We start from the raw sequence: 21,342 nt of genomic DNA, 5'->3' as shown, positions 1-21,342 counted from the left end.
TACTTTAAAATAACTTAAAATGCTTTTAAATTGTTAAAATTACTTTTGACTATATTTGGCAGAACAAATTAATATTTTTAGTGTAATGTTATTCATACTATATTTTTGTATTACATTTTCATATCACATTAGGTGGCATTTGATATGGACAGTCACATCATTAGAATTAATCATATTTTTAAATTTAGTTCATTATTTAATAAACTAATAATAAAAAAAACTAGTTAATTAAATGATGATTGTGGTATACGAGAAGTATTTCTCCTTCATTTCCTTGGGTTTTGCAAATTTTTCAAATGATGTGGCTGTCCACATCAGATGTCACCTAAGGTGATATAGAAATGTGGTATAAAAACATGATATGAATAGCATTACTCATATTTTTGGGTTAAAAAAGGTACTTGAAGTGCATTCTAGAAGAATCTGCGTTATTTGTTTCTTAAGAAATACTTGCATTTTTATTAAAAATTTCAATGTACTTCTAATAAAAGCATTTTTATTATAAATAAATTTAAACGAGTGTTTGTTAAAGAAATCATTTTAAACAATCTCCTTAAGTGAGTTTGTAGAGAAATATATTTTTAATAAGAGCGTTTCCAAACGAGTAAAAATATAAAAATTTGCCTTACAAAGTGTTTAAATTTTCTCTCATCAACCACATAATTAGGGGTCACTGGAGGTCATGTCTCACTCTCTTGAAAATAATTGATATTATGATGATGGTTTTTGAGGGGAAAAGATAGATCTCATTTCAAACAAAACAATCCAAAACGTATAAGAAGATGATTGGGCATGCCCAAGAAAAAGGCTTCTGAAAAAACCTCTCACAGTTAAAACCACTTAAAAAAAATATCAAGAAAAGAAAAAGAGATCAAGCATGCCAACATAAACAAAAACATACGCAAAAAGGGAGGATGGGTTGTTTATTTTTTGAGATTTTTTTTTATGGTGAGTGAAAACTACAAATGGTATGGGGATTTGTATATGATAGGGAAGCATGGTTCATGCTCTTGCATTTTTTGAATAAGATGCCCCACAAACAAATAAATGATGACTGAATCCTTCCCTTATCTCCTCTCCTTTTCTCACTGTCCAAGCACCCAACTCATATCACATTATAATTTTAAGAGGCAATGAGCCCCAATCATTTTTCTCCCCCACCTTTTTATGTTCATTACTCAGTTATATGCACAAAGAAAGATAAAGGAGGGAGTACAAAATTGTTGCCTCTTGGTGGTGAGTAACAAAAGTAGTTGGGAATTGAAAAGTATAGCTTTTCATTAGAGAGAGAGAGAGAGAGAGAGAGGGAACCATGGAGAGCTTCCACATGGGGTGTATGGCCAATCTCATAATTCTACTTTCAAGCAAATGTTCATGTTATGAGGTATGCACTATGTATCCTATTTTTATTCACATGTGTGAGATTCTCAATTTGTACCATACATTTCAGAAAATTTAGATAACAGGATTAGTCCAGTGTTGAGGATATGGTGATGGATATGAGTAAGCTACATATTCAAAATTCAAAACTCTCATTTGTAACAAACAAAATTGACAAATTATGTCATCGTCAAATAGATTTGTTTGGTTTACTGGCCGTAACAATCACTTATACATGCTAATTTGTGAAACAATTACTTTTCAATACTCGATTCATGTATCTTCAATGGTTGATTGATATGTTGTATGTATTTGATTTTGACAAGTCTAGCAATTGAGATTTACAAATTGACCATTTCAGTCGATTTTTCAAATTATTAACACAATTATTCACGTAATTAGTATGAGACTTACAGTTTGATGACATAATAAATAAGTAAACTATTTAAGCAAATGATTACTAGTGAGGAAGGGTAAGTGATATTTAAAATTAAAATAAGTTTAGAGTTCAATTTTATGACGATTTAATTGAAAAAAATTATTAGACAATCGAACAAGAGATTCCTATCATGCATTCATTACCAATACCAAAAATGATGATAATCCTCTTACATGGAGTACTTTATGCTCCACGATATTGTCTTCTTTAATTTCGTAATTAATCGAAACATTAATCAAACCATTGAACCAAAATGAAAACAAAACAATTGCATGTTTTGAGCTATGTAATCACAACATTCTTTGCTAGTCAATTCCGCGCGTGACATCTTGAAGCTTAAACAAGCGCGTGGGAATAAATCCACTTTTCTTTTTTTTTTGGTCGAAATTTTTCACTTTGTTTCTCTAATCTAATGTATGATTGGCCATTGGGTCATGAATATATTTTTTTAAATAAAAAATTAGGGGTGGGCATGAGCAGGGTCAGATCCAAATTTGAAAGAATTGGATCGGATCTGTTTGGAAATGAAACGCGGTTGGCTGTTTTTCAAAATTGAAAATAGACCAACCCGACCCGTTTGTTCTAACGTTTCCATGGGTGTAGGGGTGGGTTCGGTTTAAATCGGTTCGGTTTTTTGCCAAAACCGAAACCAAACCGAAATTTCGGTTCGGTTCGGTTCGGTTCATTTTTTTTTCGGTTTTTTTCGGTTCGGTTTTTTTTCGGTTCGGTTTCGGTTTTTTGTTTTTTTTTTCTTTCAAAAAAATGAAAAACATTGAAATTTTAAATTTTAACACATCCAACACAATCATAACATAAGCATTCTAACTAGAATCAAAGACAATGAAAATAAACATTTAAAATTGAACTAAAATCATCAATCAAGTCTTCCAAAGTCCAAACTAACAACCTCACAACACAAAAATTGTACAAATGACTTAGAAAAGTTAAATTGTATGATGTTGTTCAAAGATCAAGGTTGTTTGCTTGTATTTGCATGTTGACAACTTGATTAGTAAAAATAATGCGTTGGTGGATTTATTTAGTGTGTGTTAGATTCTTTTCCATCACAAATTACCCAAGTAATCTACCCGAAATAAATGTTTATGGATTCTGTTACATGTTATATGAGAGTAGATTTGGAAAAGAAAGCTAGGGCAGAAGTAGGCAGTGCTATGGAGATGGATGTAGGTACTTCTGGAGGAGGTTTGGTTCCGTAACCTTATATGGGGGATAAATAATAGGTTAGGGTTTAGAGTTTTTATAGGCCTTTTTTAAATATTTTGAGCTTAAAGTTTGGCAACACATTGGGTTTAGCACATTTTAACTTACAAATTGGGTTTAGAAAATAATACCCAAAACAAATAATTAAATAAAAAAATTAATTTAATTAATTCGGTTCGGTTCGGTTTAGTTCGGTTTCTAGATCACTAAAACCGAACCGAACCAAAAGAATTCGGTTCGGTTCGGTTTTTTCAATTCGGTTCGGTTTTTTCGTTCGGTTCGGTTTTTTCGGTTTCGGTTCGGTTTGGTTTTCGGTTTTTTTCGGTTTTCGGTTTTTTGAACCCACCCCTAGGTCCATGTCATTGTGCAACCTGAAAAACCTGATGCGGAGAATTGTCTGAACCTAGTTTGGGAGTGAGGTGCTTAAAAAAAAAAGCACCCATGAAAAAAAGCTGTGAGGGTTTTAGGTGTTTGGTAAACTGAAAAAAAAATGGCTTATTTTGGAAGCTGCTGTGAGAATAAGCTGAAATCAAAGGAAAAAGCTGAAGCTGCTATTTGTAGCTTTGGAAAACTGGCTTTTTTTCAAAGCACTCGAAGCTACAGTGCTTCTTTAATGAAAAGATCAACTATAAGACTGCTTTTTTTTTCCAAAAGCACTTTTACAAAAAAGTTTACCAAACACTCTGCTGATTTATTTCACAGCCGCTTATTCTCACAGCACAGCCGTTTATTCTCACAGCAGCTTTTTTTCAAAGCACAGCAATACCAAACCAGCTCTGAGTAATGCTTGAGTTTATGTTCTATTTCCTCACTCTACAAATTCCTACTAAAACCAAAATGTAGAAAAACCTAAATCAGTGAAAGAACAAAAAAAAAACTCAAATCAAACCCAAACCAAACCCAAACCAAACCTAGGATCAACGGAGACCCTGATTGACGAAGATGGTGGTCAGGTGGTGGGTGGGAGGTACCTCAATCGACGAAGATAGTGTTGATGTGGTGGGTGAGGGACCTCGATCGACAGAGATAGAGATAGAGAGTAGAGAGAGAGACACAGACTGAGAGAGAGAGAGAGAAGAAAATGTGATATCTATATGATACGTGTGGAAAATCACAAATCAATGATAGAAACTGTTCGTTAAATTAATAAATTTATTTATTCCCAATACTATTAATTTATAAGGATTTAATTGTACAAATATATATGTTCCATCCTTAACTTGGTCTAGGACTTGCTCTTTAGAGCTAGAGTTTTCAAAATTGAAGTAGTAAATGATTAATTTTAATGTCAATTTTTTTTTATTATTATTTTTTGGTCCTTGGTGGGAATTGGAAAAATAAATTAAAATGCCATTAAATCAGTATCATATGAAAAGCATGATTCTCTCTAGAGCTTAAGAGACTGAGCCTCCTGAGCAAATCTATCGAACCGTTGAAATTTGATCCAATAGCTACAGTTGTTATAACTTTTAGAGAGGCTTTCTGTTTGTAGCCGTTGGATCAAATTTCAACGGTCTGATGGATTTGCTCAGAAGGCTGAGCCTCCTGAGCTCAGGAGAGGATCCTAATCCCAAAAGGATGGTTTCCTCCTATTATGTAATGGTACAACACAATGTTGGATTCTTGAATCGTGATATCCAAAAAGTTATTTGAAGTATTGTGTTTATATCAATTCACATCATAGCTTCCTTTGAATGACATGATAGATGGTCAATAGATATGGGATTAGTTGGGTTTTGATTTTTTAAAAATAATTACCACATAAATGTAAAGATTATTGTACCATTACATATTTATTTCACTGCAAAAAAATGGTTTGAGAATAATATTAGAGAATTGATTTTCACTCTTTCTCACTTTACACACATATATAGTTTCGTAACAGTTACATTAAACAATTAAAGTAAAATTATGATCAAAATTAAAATAGGATGTGCACAAAATAAAAAGAGTGTGTTAAGAATTACTTCTCTAATCTTATATAGCCTAAAAGATAGTGTTTTTTTGTGGTTCGTATGTGATTCGTAACAGTTCTTTTGATCAATAGAAGAGAAGTTTCGATTTGACATCTCTTCCAATTTTGAATCTTGCAGGATTGTTTCATTTATTTTTAAGCACTCTAAGGATACGAGAATAATACTACTGCTTGTTTTAATTATATCGTAACATTTTTAATTATTCCCAAAAACAAATAACATTGTTACTAAATACGTGTACTTTCTTTCAAAATAAGGGAAGATTGATCAATAAGCTCTTATGCTAACGAAATAGCAAAAGTATAAAATTTAAAACATACAAGAACACTAAAGCGCTAACTAATTAGTAACATTCGACAGAAAAACTAATTAGTCATTGGGATCCATTTTATAAGAATTTTTCATAATTTGAAGTTGCAAACTGATCATTTTTAAATGAGTATATATTGAAAACTATCTCTACGAAGATTCACTGAAATTAATCTTAACTCTTTAGTTATTAATTTTCTGTTTAATTGTACAGATATGGCTCAACATGGTTAAATAATTCGAACTCAAATATATGATGGAGGGACCATGAAGAACATCAAATTGCAGATACCAACCTTCGAACCCAAACCCTACAAGGATCATGCTTGTGCACATTCTATTAGGTTAGGAGGAATGTCAGTTAGTATTTACGGTTTAGTAGTATTCCTCTTCACTTATAAGTGAGAGGTCTTAGGTTCAATTTTCATCAAAGGTGAATTTGAACCACATTATTGCTAGTTCATTGTGAGACTAAGCTCATGTCCTCCTTTTTATTATAGATAATATTGTTTATTAAAAAAATGATATGATGGAAGGATGTTACCTTAGGTGTTCTAGGCGACAAAATACGTTTGGAAATGTACATGCATTGAAACTTTCGATTTTGGGAATTATGCAAGGAAATCTAATCTTAATTAACACGCACAGTATAACATGGTACAAGTAAATTGACATATATGTAATACGATATTGTTTGCCACTTGTTAGTGCCTTATTACATTAGGCCGTAACAAGAAATATCAGTAATTCCAACACGCATGATGCATGAAAAGTAATTGGAACTCATAAGGAGTCACATTGACCGGAAGTGGTATATTGACTTTGTAATTAAGATTTTTCTAAAGTTATTATTTATAATATTATTAAAACAGTATTAATTAGTGCTATAAGCAGTTTGAAGCTCCTTTATTCTTTCTCAATGTAGGAGTCATTAGAACATCTCCAATTCTACTCTTACTTCAAACTCTAAAATTTGATTTTAAAATGATATATCCCCATAATATTCCAACTCTAAAAGTTTCCTACCTCAACCGTACTCTATATTTGAAACTCTAAAACAAAATATTTCTTAATACTCTATACTTTTTGACACATCCCGAGCCGGATATTTAGGTGGATACTTAAACCCGAGACGTGCTGGCCAATATTTGGAAGGTGACGAAGTCATATTATGATAATCTTTTGGGTAAAGGTGTGAATAAATTAAAATCGAAACCTAAAACTAATTGACAAGAATGTGTGCAAGATGTATCCATATTACATAAATGTAATGTCAGAGCATAGATAAGAGTGTAGTTACAGAAGAATATTCTCATCCTATTCTCATAAATACAGGAAATTAAATTCTCACATTTACTGGGTAAATACAAATATTCAAATGTACAGTAAACCGCAACATCTCAACTATATAAAATAGTATGCTTATCACAATAGTATAGACACAAGTCCATTTAGAAAATAGCTACGTGGAACAAGTTGGGTGTTTACGCTCAAGTACTACATACACATGAAGCTGGTGCTAAGCGCATCACATACGAGTCCTAGTTGCTTAATGGAAACTAGTACATGCTAACACCTGCAATGGATCCATAGTGAGCATAATTGTGCGATGTGAACATACACTTTAGCCGATCCTAGCCCAAACGACTATTATAGACACCAATGTAAGCATGCATGATAAGCAAATAAAAATATACGTGTGATCATGCCAAAATAATTTCATACACATCACACACCCTCAAATAATACTTATAATCATAAGTAAAAGCATGATATGATGTAAAAACACATTATCCAAGCAGTTATGGAAACTACAAATATATATATGCTTGAAAACAAAGCCCACTCACTGATATGTAGTCAGGTTGTAGTCGTCTTACTTTGCTTGGCCTCTAAACTCTTCGGGCTAAGTTTTTCTTATATGGGAAATTATTACATACTCATGGTTAAATTAACCAAAGTTTGTAAATACTAAGGAGAGACTTGAAAAATTATGTCTTTTGTTTGCTCAAAATGGAGTTAAAAGTGTTAAAAACAGGGCTCACGTGCTGCCACACGCCGCCCGGAACTGCCATACTTCAGCTATGAATGTCACGTGTTTGCATACCAAGACCGGAAGAAATATTCATTTAAGGTTAATGGAAAAAGTAACGGTTGCCTAACTTCGCCCAATTAACAGAATATATATTTCTTCATCTTCTGTAGTGAGCCGGTCAACTGTGTTTCGTCAGCTGCCTGTGTCATCGGAAACTGGGAAATTTGTCGAAAAATTTCCAAACACACGATGAGCTTGAAGTATTCAACCAATGACTAAAAAATTCACAACCTAGGCCAAATTGAGGGTGTAGAATCCAAGCATCACCTTGGTTTGCCCAAAAAATGGCAAGCCTTTAAATAGGCTAGGAAAGTTTCAGCCCGAATTTGGAAATCTCGAAACTGCAACTGGTTGCTCGAAACTGAGCCTAGGGACATTGGAGAGTTGTTTGGTGGTCACGATCTCGTCTAAAATCGACGAGATCAAGTCAGAAAACCCATGTCATTTCTCTCCAAAACTTGCTAGAACTGCAGTAGGTTTCTTCTTCTGCGATTTGTGTCCACAACTCACCATTTCGACAACTAATCACAAGATTTAATCTACTAAATAAGGTGCAACGATTTAAGAGGATTAGAAGCTTACCTTTGCTGGGAAAACGATGAAAAACTCGTCGGAAAGTTTGGCCTTGTCGAAGCCTTTGCTTTTACAGTTTGGTTCAGATTATCACGAATCCAAACCCATGGCTAGGTTCGACGTGACCAGGTGAGTGAAAACGTGGAGTTTTGAGAGTTAATCTATTTGAGATGACGTCGTTTGTTTGAGTTGTGGCGAGAAGAGGGAGGACGAGATGAGAGAGAGAAAGATGAGATGGTGGAAAGAGATATGTGTCGGTGGGAAGATTTCCCAAATTGTGATATTTCTTTAAATATGAATATCTCACATAAAAGACAATGAGATATTTCTAAAACAGAAAACAAATATTCTATAAAATAGGCCCACCGTTTGTTTAGATCAAATCATGTTACGCTTGAGCGTTCATAATGACGAGTACTACAAGATTATGGCAAGAAAGGAGACAAAATATGAAGTGAGCGTTCAAATATATCAATTCAAATCATGCTTCACATATTCATAATCATAAGTATGTCATACCAAGATATAATAGAGTAAGTAATTCAGGTGAGAATAAATTCATAGAAATATAACATATTAGCCGGAACCCCTATGGAAGTATGTACGGTTGAATTCATAGCTCAATAATCAAATCTAGTCGGAGTCACTACAATGATCTATACGACACTCTACTGCACACGAGTCGGAACCAAATGAAAAGGTATGTACGACAATAGTGGGTGTAATATAATTATGCTCAATACTACTCTCTCATAATAGTTGGGCGATAAATCACTAGTCATCTACAAGTTGGAACCATAGTAAAGGTCTGTACGACATGATTATGATGCACCTAAATTGGATCCAATATGAGCATATGGTGCGGGAGGTGACATTGTAATAACAGGCATGTCCCATATCTTTGGCTAAATCACAATCACCCTATATGCAGTTTTATGAGCTCAACGTTATTCAATCACATGCCATTAATCATTAATTCTCATCACAAAACATAACTCACCTGGTACTTACCTAAGCGTCCACATCACCATAATTATATATAAGCATCATAAACTAATTCATATACGAAATATAAATTTAGATGCATGGCATTCAAGGCATACTTTCATTTAAACGCATTTTTTGGGAAAATATCAAGTATATAAGTATATACTGAAAACCAAAAGCCCACTCACTGGTATGTCGAAGGGTCGTAACCCCCTAGTCGCCATTGACTGCGCTCGTTCTCGGGATAAGCCTCCCCTATATGCGAAATCACTATAAAAACGTTATTTAAAGCACATAAACAAAACTAGCTAATAACTTCTTATACAATGCTCAAATAGGGTGTTTGAGTATACCAACGTGATCTACACAACTCCATGAACATCCCCATATTTTAAAAATAGTTTTCCGACCACCCACGCGCCGGCCAAGGCACGGCAACACGCGCCGCCACGCGCAGGGAACCCTAACAGAAACCCTAACTGCCGTTAGGAATATTCCGTTAAATAGTAACGAAATCTGTTAAAATTAACTAACGCCGTTGGAATATTTCGTCAAAGTTGACGGAATATTCCGTCATCCCTAACTCAAAACTCCGGCTATCGTCGTCGGCGCTGGAAACTGGGAAAATCTTTAAATCTTGATATCTCACTCGATTTTCAACCAAATTTCACAAATTATATATCAAAATGAAGCTTAGGACTTGTAGAACAAACCCATACAAGTTTTAGGGCCTAAATCTCATGGGATCTCACCGGAGAATTTCAAGAAAAATCAGCCAAGCTTGAAACTGACCATCCCGACGTGCAAATCGCTTGGTTTTTCTTCTCCGAGCTTCGTAGGGATGTTTTAAAGCTTCCTACAAGCTTCAAATCACCTGAAACCTTCACATTTACGTGTGCATGAATAGTGCACCAAATCGAAGGTTAGAGTTCTCGGGGTTTTTGAGGTTTTCAGGTCCTAAAAATGGCATATATGAACTCAAGGACTTGCAAGGAGTTCAAATCTTACCTTCTTGACGTCGATCCGTGCTTGAAATGGAAGCTTGGAGTTTGTCCGTACATTTGTACGAGCTTTCTGCAAAAATCCGAAAGGAATGAGAGAGAGGGAAGGCACGGGAGAGAAAGGGAGAGTTTTGGGTGTGTGTATGTGCTCCACGTGGGTCACCAACCAACCAAAGAAAACACATCTAAGTCCCAAAGCACATTACACACTCTACAATCTCAACGTCCAAGGATAAAACCGTCATTTTACATCATCAATAGTAATAATTTGGGACGGGCTGTGACACATGACTCATCTTAAAATTTATCTTATACTAACTTCATATACTTAACTAGTAAAGTTCAAAATTTGTATTATAAAGTCAAGATTAGACTTGAATTAAAGATCTCAATGAAATATTTGTAATGGTATAAAATTTTTGATAAAAAAAATTAAAATCAAATTTGTGATATGATAATAGTTATAATGTGAAAGAGATATGAAAGGAAAAAAAAAGTACTATAGCAAAAATGAGTAGTATAGGTATTATAAGAAAAAAGTACATAATCCAAATTATAGAGTATGATGGTGTCTACTGTAAGATCCCACATCGTCCAAGGGAGTGGATCCTATAAGCCTTAAATGTATAGTCTCATCTCTACCTAGCACGAGGCCTTTTGGGAGCTCACTGGCTTCGGTAACTATTGGAACTCTGAAGTTAAGCGAGTTCGCGCGAGAGTAATTCCAGGATGGGTGACCCACTAGGAAGTTCTCATATGAGTTCCCAGAAACAAAACCGTGAGGGCATGGTCGAGGCCCAAAACGGACAATATCGTGCTACGGCGGAGTCGAGCCTGTGATATGGTGGGGGCCCGGGGCGGGATGTGACAATTTGGTATCAAAGCTAATCTCTGGCCGTAAGTGTGCCAACGAGGACGTTGGGCCCCTAAGGGGGTGGATTGTAAGATCCCACATCGCTCAGGGGAGTGGATCATGTAAGCCTTATATGTATATTCTCATCTCTACCTAGCATGAGGCCTTTTGGGAGCTCACTGACTTCGGGTTTTATCAGAACTTTGAAGTTAAGTGAGTTCACGCGAGAGTAATCACAGGATGGGTGACCCACTGGGAAGTTCTCATGTGAGTTCCTAGAAACAAAACCGTGAGGGCATGGTCGGGGCCCAAAGCGGACAATATCGTGCTACAGCGGAGTCGAGTCCGGGATGTGACAATTTGGTATCAGAGCTAATCCCTGGTCGGAAGTGTGCCGACGAGGACGTTGGGCCCCTAAGGAGGGTGGATTGTAAGATCCCACATCGCTAGGGGAGTGGATCCTGTAAGCCTTATATATATATTCTCATCTCTACCTAGCACGAGGCTTTTTGGGAGCTTACTGGCTTCGGGTTCTATTGAAACTCTGAAGTTAAGTGAGTTCGAGTGAGAGCAATCCCAGGATGGGTGACCCACAGGGAAGTTCTCGTATGAGTTCCCAGAAACAAAATCGTGATGGAGTGGTCGGGGCCCAAAGCGGACAATATCGTGCTACGGTGGAGTCGAGCTAGGAATGTGGTGGGGGCTCGGGTTGGGATGTGACATCTACTCCATATATGAAGTAGAATAATTGATAATCCAAAAAAATTAACATTTTTGGAACTGTGTTTAAGAGTAGGGTTGGAGGAAATTTATGCATCGAACTAAGGTTTTGGAGCAGAGATGCCTTTAGAGGAGCATGGTTATTAGTACTATCTTATATAAAAAGACCGAAAAATAAATGTGTTTTATTGATTATGTGAAAAGTTTGCATGTATTTAAAGCTATGTCTTCCTTATTCGAATATGCAAACAATAAGACGTTGAATTTTTGGACTTTTTTACTAAATAAGGAAAAAAAACATATTTACCGTCCATTGCTCCGTGTATTGCCACACACCAAATTATGATGGAAATTTCGCTGATTAGTATACTAACTTCGGGAAAGTGATTTTTTTTTAACTTCAACGGCATGAGAGAGATTTTATTGATAAAAAAAAAAAAGTTACACCTAATTAAGGGGACCATAAACCTTACTCTTCGTAACATCATGAAAAAGAAGAGGAACATAAATTTTATCCCTCTAAAGCGAAAACAAAAAAGATACAAGAAAAAGAAGGGGGAGGGGGAGGGGGCATAAAACCTAACCTCATATAAAGCCAAACCTAAAGGTCTAAACTTGCAAAACAAGTCGAACAATTCCACAAGGTTAGGGAACAAAAAAAAAGTGAGATAAATCTATATGCCAAGATACACATTAATTTGAGAAGTGGAAGCCAAGCAAGCCAATATAGTCTAAAAACAAAGCAGCATGAGCAGCGGCAGAGGGGAACCATGTCATACCAAAGTTGGAGAAGACAAACTCATGTTAACAAAAATGGTCCGCAACAACATTTCCCTAGTGATATATGTGAGAGGCGTAGAAAGTCATTTCTCAAATGTTATCCAAACAAATAGACCGTTGTGTACGAAGAGGCCAAGGAGGATCAAAATCAGTCAATCGGAGAGCGAAAATAACACTTAAAGAGTCATTTTCCAACCTGTAACAAGTGACAACCATATAATTTGAAGATTATTGTATACACAAAGAAACAACGTAACTAAAATAAATTATTCTAAAGCGTTGAGATAATAATATTCCCATATACAAACTTCTGGGGTGTCTTTGTCACACTAAAAGCCACATTCTAACAGCATTAAGAAATACATACTGCTTCATTCAAAATTGTTCGGAATAATTCAACTCATCATGAATAAGCTCAAATACCTTAAAATACAACTAATTAACAAACGACTTGAAAACATTATCTTTGGACTTCACAATCAGCCTGTTATTAATGAACTTAATTGGTGTCTTGGGGTATAATTCAGTTTAAATATTTTACTAAATTATGATCACCAACTCCTGCTTATGTATTTTATCCAATTTTCTAAACCCTTTAATTTCCACAGCTAGCCTCCTAAATTACCAATACCATTAATTATACATACATAATGTTGTATCAGTTGGTAGCCTCCCGATTAGTAAGTGGGGCATCGATTTTCTGCAAAAAAAGAGATGAGTAATTTAGGAAATATTCTCTTACAAAAATTTAGGAAAATGTTAATTGAAAACATGGTTTTATAGTACAAATGAAGATACTGCCTTTTCTCTTTAACCAAGCCGCAGATCACATTTCCAAAGTAGCCAAACACGTCCTTAATCGCATGGTTACTATTTGTCTCCCACCAATTGGGCATGACATACACTCACAGTTCCAAGGCTTTAAAAAGTAATGAGAATTAGGGTTCCCGAACGCTCCTCAGTTCTCACGTGAACCATCGTCAGCTTTCACTATTTGCCAAATTTGGTTCCCAATAAAGTTCCTTTTTGAGCGTTCCAATACCATAACGCCCATGCCTTATTTCTCTCACGCTTTTCTTTCATTTCTGGCTGGGGCCAAAACCCATGCGGTTTGTTTCCATGAGCATCACCAAAAAAAAAAAAAAAAAAAAAAAAAAAAAAAAAAGTAGCCACCAAAATAGTGATGGCAACAGTGGGAGAGGAAGAGGTCAGCTTTGTACTCTCCATCTCCACCTCATCGATCATCAGTCGGTGATCTTTGGCGTTTGCTCTAATACCCTCGTGAAGCAGATGGTTGAGCTCATACAAAGATCCAAATACATATGACGTCAAAATCGAAGCGAGAAAACATAATTGAAACCCGAAACTTCAAGTTGAGAGATTGTAAAATGCAGTTAGTGATCAGTCGGTGATTTATGGCCTTTGTTCTTGCTAGTACCCTCATGAAGAAGATGGTTGAGCTCATACAAAGATCCAAATACATCCACGTCAAAAAAACTGGACAGCGAGAAAACATAATTGAAACCGATACTTTAAGTTGCGAGGGTGTAAAATATAGTTAGTCATCGGTCGGTGATCTATGGCCTTTGCTCTAGCCAGTATCCTCATGAAGTAGATGGTTGAGCTCATACAAAGATCCAAATGCATACGACGTCAAAACCGAAGCGAGAGAACATAATTGAAACCTAATACTTCAAGTTGCGAGGTTGTGAAATGTAGTTAGTCATCAGTCAGTGATCTATGGCCTTGCCCAGATGGTTGAGCTCATAGAAAGATCTAAATAGATACGACATCAAAACCGAAGCAAGAAACTTCAAGTTGTGAGGTTGTAAAATGTTGTAGTTATTAGTCAGTGCCCTCAGCTGAACCATATTTGACTTTAATTAAAAGAAATGAAAGAGCTTGCAATATTGAAAGGATTTTTTGATATAAAAGGTTGCTAAACTTGCTAGTAGAATAAAGATTTAAAATGAAAATGGTGCAGCTGTTGGTTTTCTAGAGAGAGATTTGTTCGATTGTTTGAGTGTCTCTTTTTTTTTTTTTTTTTTTTGCCTTGGGTTCAGATATATTGAGAACAAACCATAGTGTAGAAGCAAATCTACTTGCTGCACTTTCATGAAAAATATCTATAAGCATATAACATATAATAATGGATGTCATTTGACATCTGTAAGTCAAGTATATGTCACTTGATGCAAGTTTAGTGATAGAGATTTTACTCCTCATGTGAATGGGCTAAAAACTCCTATTATACTTGCAAGAATCACAAGGTTGTTGTAGTATAAACGGATCTCGCAATGTCGTTCTCCACATGGATTATTAAATAATTTGAAACAAACCAAATTCCAATTAATTATTGTAAAGTAGAAATTGAGATGATTGATTTTATAACCTACTTAAATTAAAACCGAGTTTAATTAATAAAAATAAGATAATCTGCAATATTAAAACTAGATGGAAAAAGAAAACAGTTTTTGGGAGAAATCAAATTAAGAAAGCACTAGGGTTCCATCATCACCTAGCAATCCTATGAACTTTTACCAATTACTTATGATCTACACATGCCACTTTGAAGGTTAGGTTTTCCTAATTTATATTCTACTTGGAACCTCCAACATAGAACGTATATCTAACTTGCAACCCGTTCGTTCGGATCAAATCTGAACATGAAAGACTCATTATGCTTTATGAAAACACTTTGAAAAACCATGCAACCCTTAAGACGTGGTGTTCATCCTAAGTGAAATTACAATTATTAATCACAAGAAGCTAGCGTCAATTTCAGGGAATCTTCCGACCAAAATTGCATCAAATTAATTTTCTAAAGATCCTAATGGTGATCAGGCATTAAGACAATTAGATAGTTTTTATCCTGGTGATTAACAATTCAAAGTATGCATGCAATCAATCATAAGTAATAAAAATCACATATTCATGCTAAGGCTCAAGGCTTCGCCCTAGCAAAATGAATTAGTTACGCATATTCATAATTGAAATCATAGAAAATATTATTAAGAAAATGATTGAAAACACCTTCAAGTAGAAAATCTCCAAAACCCTAGCAATTTTCTCTGTCTCCAAAGTTGAAGGAAGCGCGTAGAGAAAAATTGCAGATGGCCAAGCTATAAATCTGCTAAGCCCCCCCCCCCCCACACAAACCCTAAAAACAGGTCCTTTATTCCCACTAGGAAACTAAAAATAATAATAAAATAAAATAGGAAATATAACCCTAAATTAAATGGTAAAATTCGCCCAAAATCTGAACAGCCACGTTTTGGACCCATAAGCTGCTCCAAAACTAGCCCAATATAGCTGGATTTAATGTTTGAAATATTCTGAACACTTCTTCAGAAGGCCACGAACCCATCCGAGGTCATATTGGGCTCCAAAAACGCAATTTAAGCCCAAAAACGTCATTTTCCAGCCCTGCGTATCGCTCCTTTATTTTATCGCCAGAAAATAACCGTTTGGTGGAAAAATCCCAGATTTTGGTACGATCAAGCTAAGTAACTCATGAACGTCTTCCAACTGAAATTACTCCAAAATTCGTCCATTTGATCCTGTTTTGCTCCAGAGGAAGTTGAAAGTCCTATATTGTAAATACAATTCAAAGTATCAAAATTCTTCCAAAATATATTAAGATTAGGGTAAAATATATAATATAAAATTTACTCATCGTTTAGTTTAATTTCAAAATAACCTCACAAAAAGCCATAATTTAGCTTTAGACACAAATAAGTGAAATTGTGCCAAATTTAAGCACAAACACAATGCAGATGCATAAAATTTTATTTGAAAACTACAAAATAACTTGAAGGAGGTCAAGTATGATTAAATAAAGTAGAAAGAACTTATTTTCTTTAGACAAAAAAATGGGAGAAAGCTACGTGATTTCATTTGCGATGCGACGCTGCGGCTGTATATACTATATAGTAGAGACATGAGTGGTCCTCCTCATACAGGTTTAGATTATACTTTGTCTGTATGCGTATACAAAGTCCCCATCAGATTAAAGAAAGGAACTTTAATATATGTATTGAAACTATATATATCTATAAGGATATGCGAATGTGATGCACATGTGCTACTTGATGAGAAAAAAAAGGACAAGGTTTACATGGGCGGAACCATGAAGATATCAGAATGGTCCCGAGACCATTCTACCATTTTTTCCGCACAGAAAAAATTAGAGTTATTCCTCTAATTTCCAAAGACTTATTAAGGTTTTAGAGTCTCAACCAGAACTTTTTCCTTATTTTCATTGTTGAGTTCCATTTGAGGCTGGTGGCCCTTATCTAGTTAACCAGTGGCAAGTTTTGAGAGACTTAGGTGATCAGAAGAGGGAGAGACATGAATTAGCCAGGTCGTGAGAGAGTGCTGGTTTTTATTTTTTATTTTTGCTTGATTTTTTTTTAATTTTTTTCTTTGAAGTCTCTTGATAATATTACTTTTACTTTTCTTTGTTCTTATTTTTATTTTGAATCTGAGTCATGATATTGGGCATGAGGTTGAGTTGAGAAAGATGATAACAAGAATGACATTATACTAAACTCAAATGATGGTGGTCGGTAGTTAGGACACGACATATATTTATTTTCTTAAATCACAACAGCGTTTTAAGGTGAGACTTTTGACCCCTCCTAAGCCAAAATCCTGGCTCCGCATAACAATTGGACAATAACTAAGAAAAGAAATGTGATCGAAGTTGCTGCAAACTAGTTAGGGATATATTCAACGTTTATACGTATATCCTAATGTTATAAACATTCAAAAGCTGCAGGAGCAGTTCTCTTAGGCTATGTATACGTCAATTGTGTAAGCAGAAGCTACATGTCTTAAACAAGGCCTTAAGTTTATGGGCATTGATACTAGGCATCACTCGCGTTCAGGTAGAAGGAGATTTACGGGTTCTCATCGAAAAGAGATTTTTCAATGTGTTTGGAATATATAGAGGTATGCCATAAGTTATCATATGAGCAGAGGGAAGGTTTTTTTCTTTTTCTTTTTTAAATGTCCCTCTACTTGTATAATAACATATGTGTATGTACCTGTGTTCTGTACACATTGAAAAGTCTCTTCTCATCAACATCATCCAAGATTCTAAAAGATGCTAGGCGCTAGGTGGGCGAGAGGCTGAGGCCTAGAGCCTATGCGGTTAGGCGGATGCCTAGACGAATTTAAATAAATTTATTATATGTCATATAAATAAATGTCTGCTTATATTTAAAAAATACATAATTTACTAGGATACATAAACTGCAAAATAGAATGACATATGAATTATAAAGTAAAAACATAATGAAAACATGAGAAAAAAGCATATAATGCGTGGTCATCTAAATATTCAATAAGTCTCTTGAAATTTATTGAAAAATAAATAAACTGTGAAATGAAAGTTATTTATTTTCAATCTAAGTAAAAGTCGTGACTAGACGGGTGTCTAGGCAAGTCTAGATGGTCTAGGCGGACACATAGGCGATCTAGGCAGACACCTAAGCAAGTCTAGGCACCCTTTCTTATTTTCAAACGTCTATGGGTTAATCGGTATGGTGACCAACTGCCTAATGCCTAGGTAAGGCCTAGGTGGCGCTAGATGGGATTTTTATAACAGCGACATCATCAGTGACAAGGCGCAACTTCCTTAAAGAATAAAGTCAACTATTGAAGACATCATTCAACTCAGAGAACTAATTTTCAAAAGGGATACTTTGGATGCGGTCCCTAATCCTTAACATTCTTTGACTAAAATCTTAATGGTATTCAAAGTTTGATCAAAGTCCATTGACTTTGTACACCTCATTATATTACAATTAATATTTTTATTTTTATAGTTTTGACATTAATTGTTTGATATTTTATGAGATTTGTAATCCTATAAATTTTAAATCCCTCATTATAATACTATTAGAAACGGTTACAATAAAAAAAAATTTTGATGCACAAAATCAGTGAGGACTTTGGTACAATAGAAAGTGTCAAGTTTGTGACCTTCGCTAGATTGCTCTGGTCATTAGTGTGGATAAGTATGTAAATAGATAGAGACAGAGAAGTAAACACAAGATGTACGTGGTTCACCCAGATTGGCTACGTCTACGGAGTAGAGGAGTTCTCATTAATTGTGAAGGGTTTACACAAGTACATACGTTCAAACTCTCCTTTAATGAGTACTAGTGAATGATTTAGTATAAATGACATTAGCAAATATTGTGGGAGAATGATCTCCTTTTATAGAAGAGAGTTTGTAGCTTTGTTCTGATATTGACACGTGTCGTGTTGTGATTAGCTTCTAATGTTGACACGTGTCGTGCTATGATTGGTTTCTGATGTCTATACGTGTCATGCTGTGATTGGCCTCCTAGTTTGAGGGAAACTCTTCTGGGTCCTTGACGGTATAACGCTGACCGATGCTTGGTAGTTTCGGGATTGGTCAAGTAGTTTCGGGAAACTCTTTTGTAGGTAAAGCTTTCCAATAGATGGCGCCAAATGTTGATGCACAAAATCTTGCGGATCTTGGACCAACATAAATCTGACTGTGAATCACACAAATGCACAAGAACACAAAGATATATCGTGGTTCACCTCAAGTTGGGCTACGTCCACACTGATGTCGTTAAATGTTGATGAAGGTTACAGTATGCATGGAGGCTATAGAGGCTTAGTATTTGCTCTCTGTATTATTCTCTGCCTCTCTGTATCTTTTTCTCTCCCTCAGTGAAGGTGAGGAGGATCCCTTTTATAGAATAAGGGTTTCCTCCTCTTACATAAATCATGGGCTCAGTAATGAAGCCCAAATATCGAGGCCCAATATATGGTACAACAAAATTCAAACATTTTGATTGAATAAATGGATAAAAACTATGTCACATCCTGGCCCGGATCCTGACCACATCCCGAACTCAACTCCACCATAGCACGATATTGTCCGCTTTAGGCCCCAACCACGCCCTCACGGTTTTGTTCCTGGAAACTCACACAAGAACTTCCCAGTGGATCACCCATCATGTGATTGCTCTCGCACGTTACTCGCTTAACTTCCGAGTTCCTACAAAACCCGAAGCCAGTTAGCTCCCAAAAGGCCTCGTGCTAGGTAGAGATGAGAATATACATATAAGGATCACTCCCCTGGGCGATATGAGATCTTACAAACTATGTAAAAATAAGAAATATTAAATGGCAGAAGAATGTATTCAGTGTTAAAAAAAATTGGTACATTTTACAAAAAAATTGGTATATTTCACATATAATAAAGTGGTACATTAATAAAGAAGAATGGTTGCATTATAAATAAATTAGGGTACAAAATAAAACTAAAAAGAAAATACTACAAATTTAAAAAAATGTTGCAAATTAAAAGTGGGTACAAACTAAAAATATAAATATATGATACATAGTTTAGGCATAAAACATAAATATACCATATGTAATTTTTCTATCATTGATTAAATATACAATGTCACATGACGGTATACACATGGGTAAAAACACAAAAAAAAACTTTAAAAAATATGGGCACAAAAAGGAACTAATATATGAGTACAAATTAAAAATGAAAAGAAAATATTTTAACACTAAAAATAAAAATATATGATAAAAAAATTTAGCTATAAATATAAATATACTAATTGTAACATTTTTAACACTAAAGGAATATATTTAAAAATAAAAATATTTTATTATTCAAATAATTAATGATGTTATTAATACCAAGGACCTTGATCAAAAATTGAAAATGAATAGGATTTTAATCAATGAAGTAGTAAAAAATAGGATGTGAACCTAATTTCTCATTTTCAAAAACATAATTCATGCATATTTTCCGCAAAGCAAACATGACAGTCAGTTAGTCATTGAATTTGGACTTCAGTATAATCATAAGTGTATATTTGGTTTTCACAATTTTTTCATTCCATTACAAGGTATATGTATTGTGATTGTATGTCTGTAAAGATTCGTAAAGGATCATCGCTGTAATTCAAGCTTTGTTCAGAAAAGAAAAAAAAATAGAATGATTGAATTTTTGTTAGATTGATATTTGGCTGAAGCTTTAGAAGTAAAAAGCATGATTCGAATTTTTAAACTGCAATGCAAAGGAGGCTTTCACAAGCTATCTCAATTTCTTCCACCCCTTGAAATCCGAGTTTATTCATTTGTTTACTACGCTTAAAAATTAGAACGGTGGATGCACTATTGGATTTTTATGTGCTTCAAATTGTTAGATTTATTAAGGTTTTTTTTTTTTTTTTTTTTTTTTACTCAAAAGGAAAATAGCTTGTAGCTTCATCATGATAGTCTATTTTTTTTTGGGGGGGGGGGGGGTTGGACTTGGAAGACTCATAGAAGCATTTCAACATTTCCTGACCACCATCGAACTCAGGACGTGTTGTATAGAATACAAACTTGTAATTCATCCCCAAATACTGAGCCGCCTGTGATGATTGTTTATTAGGTTAAAAATATTCGCCTTTGTAAAACCATAAGAAGTAAGAAATATGTTATGTGTTTGTTTCAACTAAAATTGTTGATTTTCAACACAAGACTATTAGATTTATCGAATAAAAGACACTTTTTTACTCTAAATCACTTAAAAAAGAAGGGACATGTTTGAACTAGAAACATAGTGAATTGAAAAAGAAAACCTAATCATCATGGCAACACTTGCGCAAGACTATTGGATTTGAAAACTGTGCTGTGAAAAAAGAAGAAAAAAGATATAACTTTGCATATAAATGGGCTTAATCCAGAAAAAAAAACCAAATTGTTTGGTTTCATTTCGGTTCACACTATAAAACGAAAACAAGTAAATTTCGGTTTTGATTTTACCTTAAAACCGTACCTACCCTTGTTTTTGTGGTGCGAAATTGGTGGTGTGGGTTGTTGGTTGCCTTTGCTTTTCGGGCAGCTGCGGAACTTGTGACAGGTCATCCATCCCCTAATCTTCTATGTTTTCTCTACTAGCCATTATTGGGCCTCTATTTGTTGGGCCTACGAGGAGTATTTTTCTTTTTGGG

The 21,342-nt window shown here is 34.9% G+C and overlaps 1 long non-coding RNA gene across 1 annotated transcript; it reads right to left on the bottom strand.

Moving 5' to 3' along the window:
- Positions 1–6,563: 6,563 nt before the first annotated feature.
- LOC139197866 (uncharacterized) lies at positions 6,564–8,236 on the bottom strand. The gene is made up of 2 exons (XR_011583241.1): positions 8,003–8,236; positions 6,564–7,906 (listed from the first exon to the last, which is right to left on the bottom strand). It is a non-coding gene; the product is annotated as an uncharacterized lncRNA (long non-coding RNA).
- Positions 8,237–21,342: the final 13,106 nt, after the last annotated feature.

This window comes from Malus domestica, chromosome 07 (genome assembly GCF_042453785.1).
Source record: "Malus domestica chromosome 07, GDT2T_hap1".
Taxonomy (NCBI): Eukaryota; Viridiplantae; Streptophyta; class Magnoliopsida; order Rosales; family Rosaceae; genus Malus; species Malus domestica.
The sequence above is the reverse complement of the archived record's forward strand: the minus strand, read 5'-3'. Positions and strand labels throughout refer to the sequence as shown.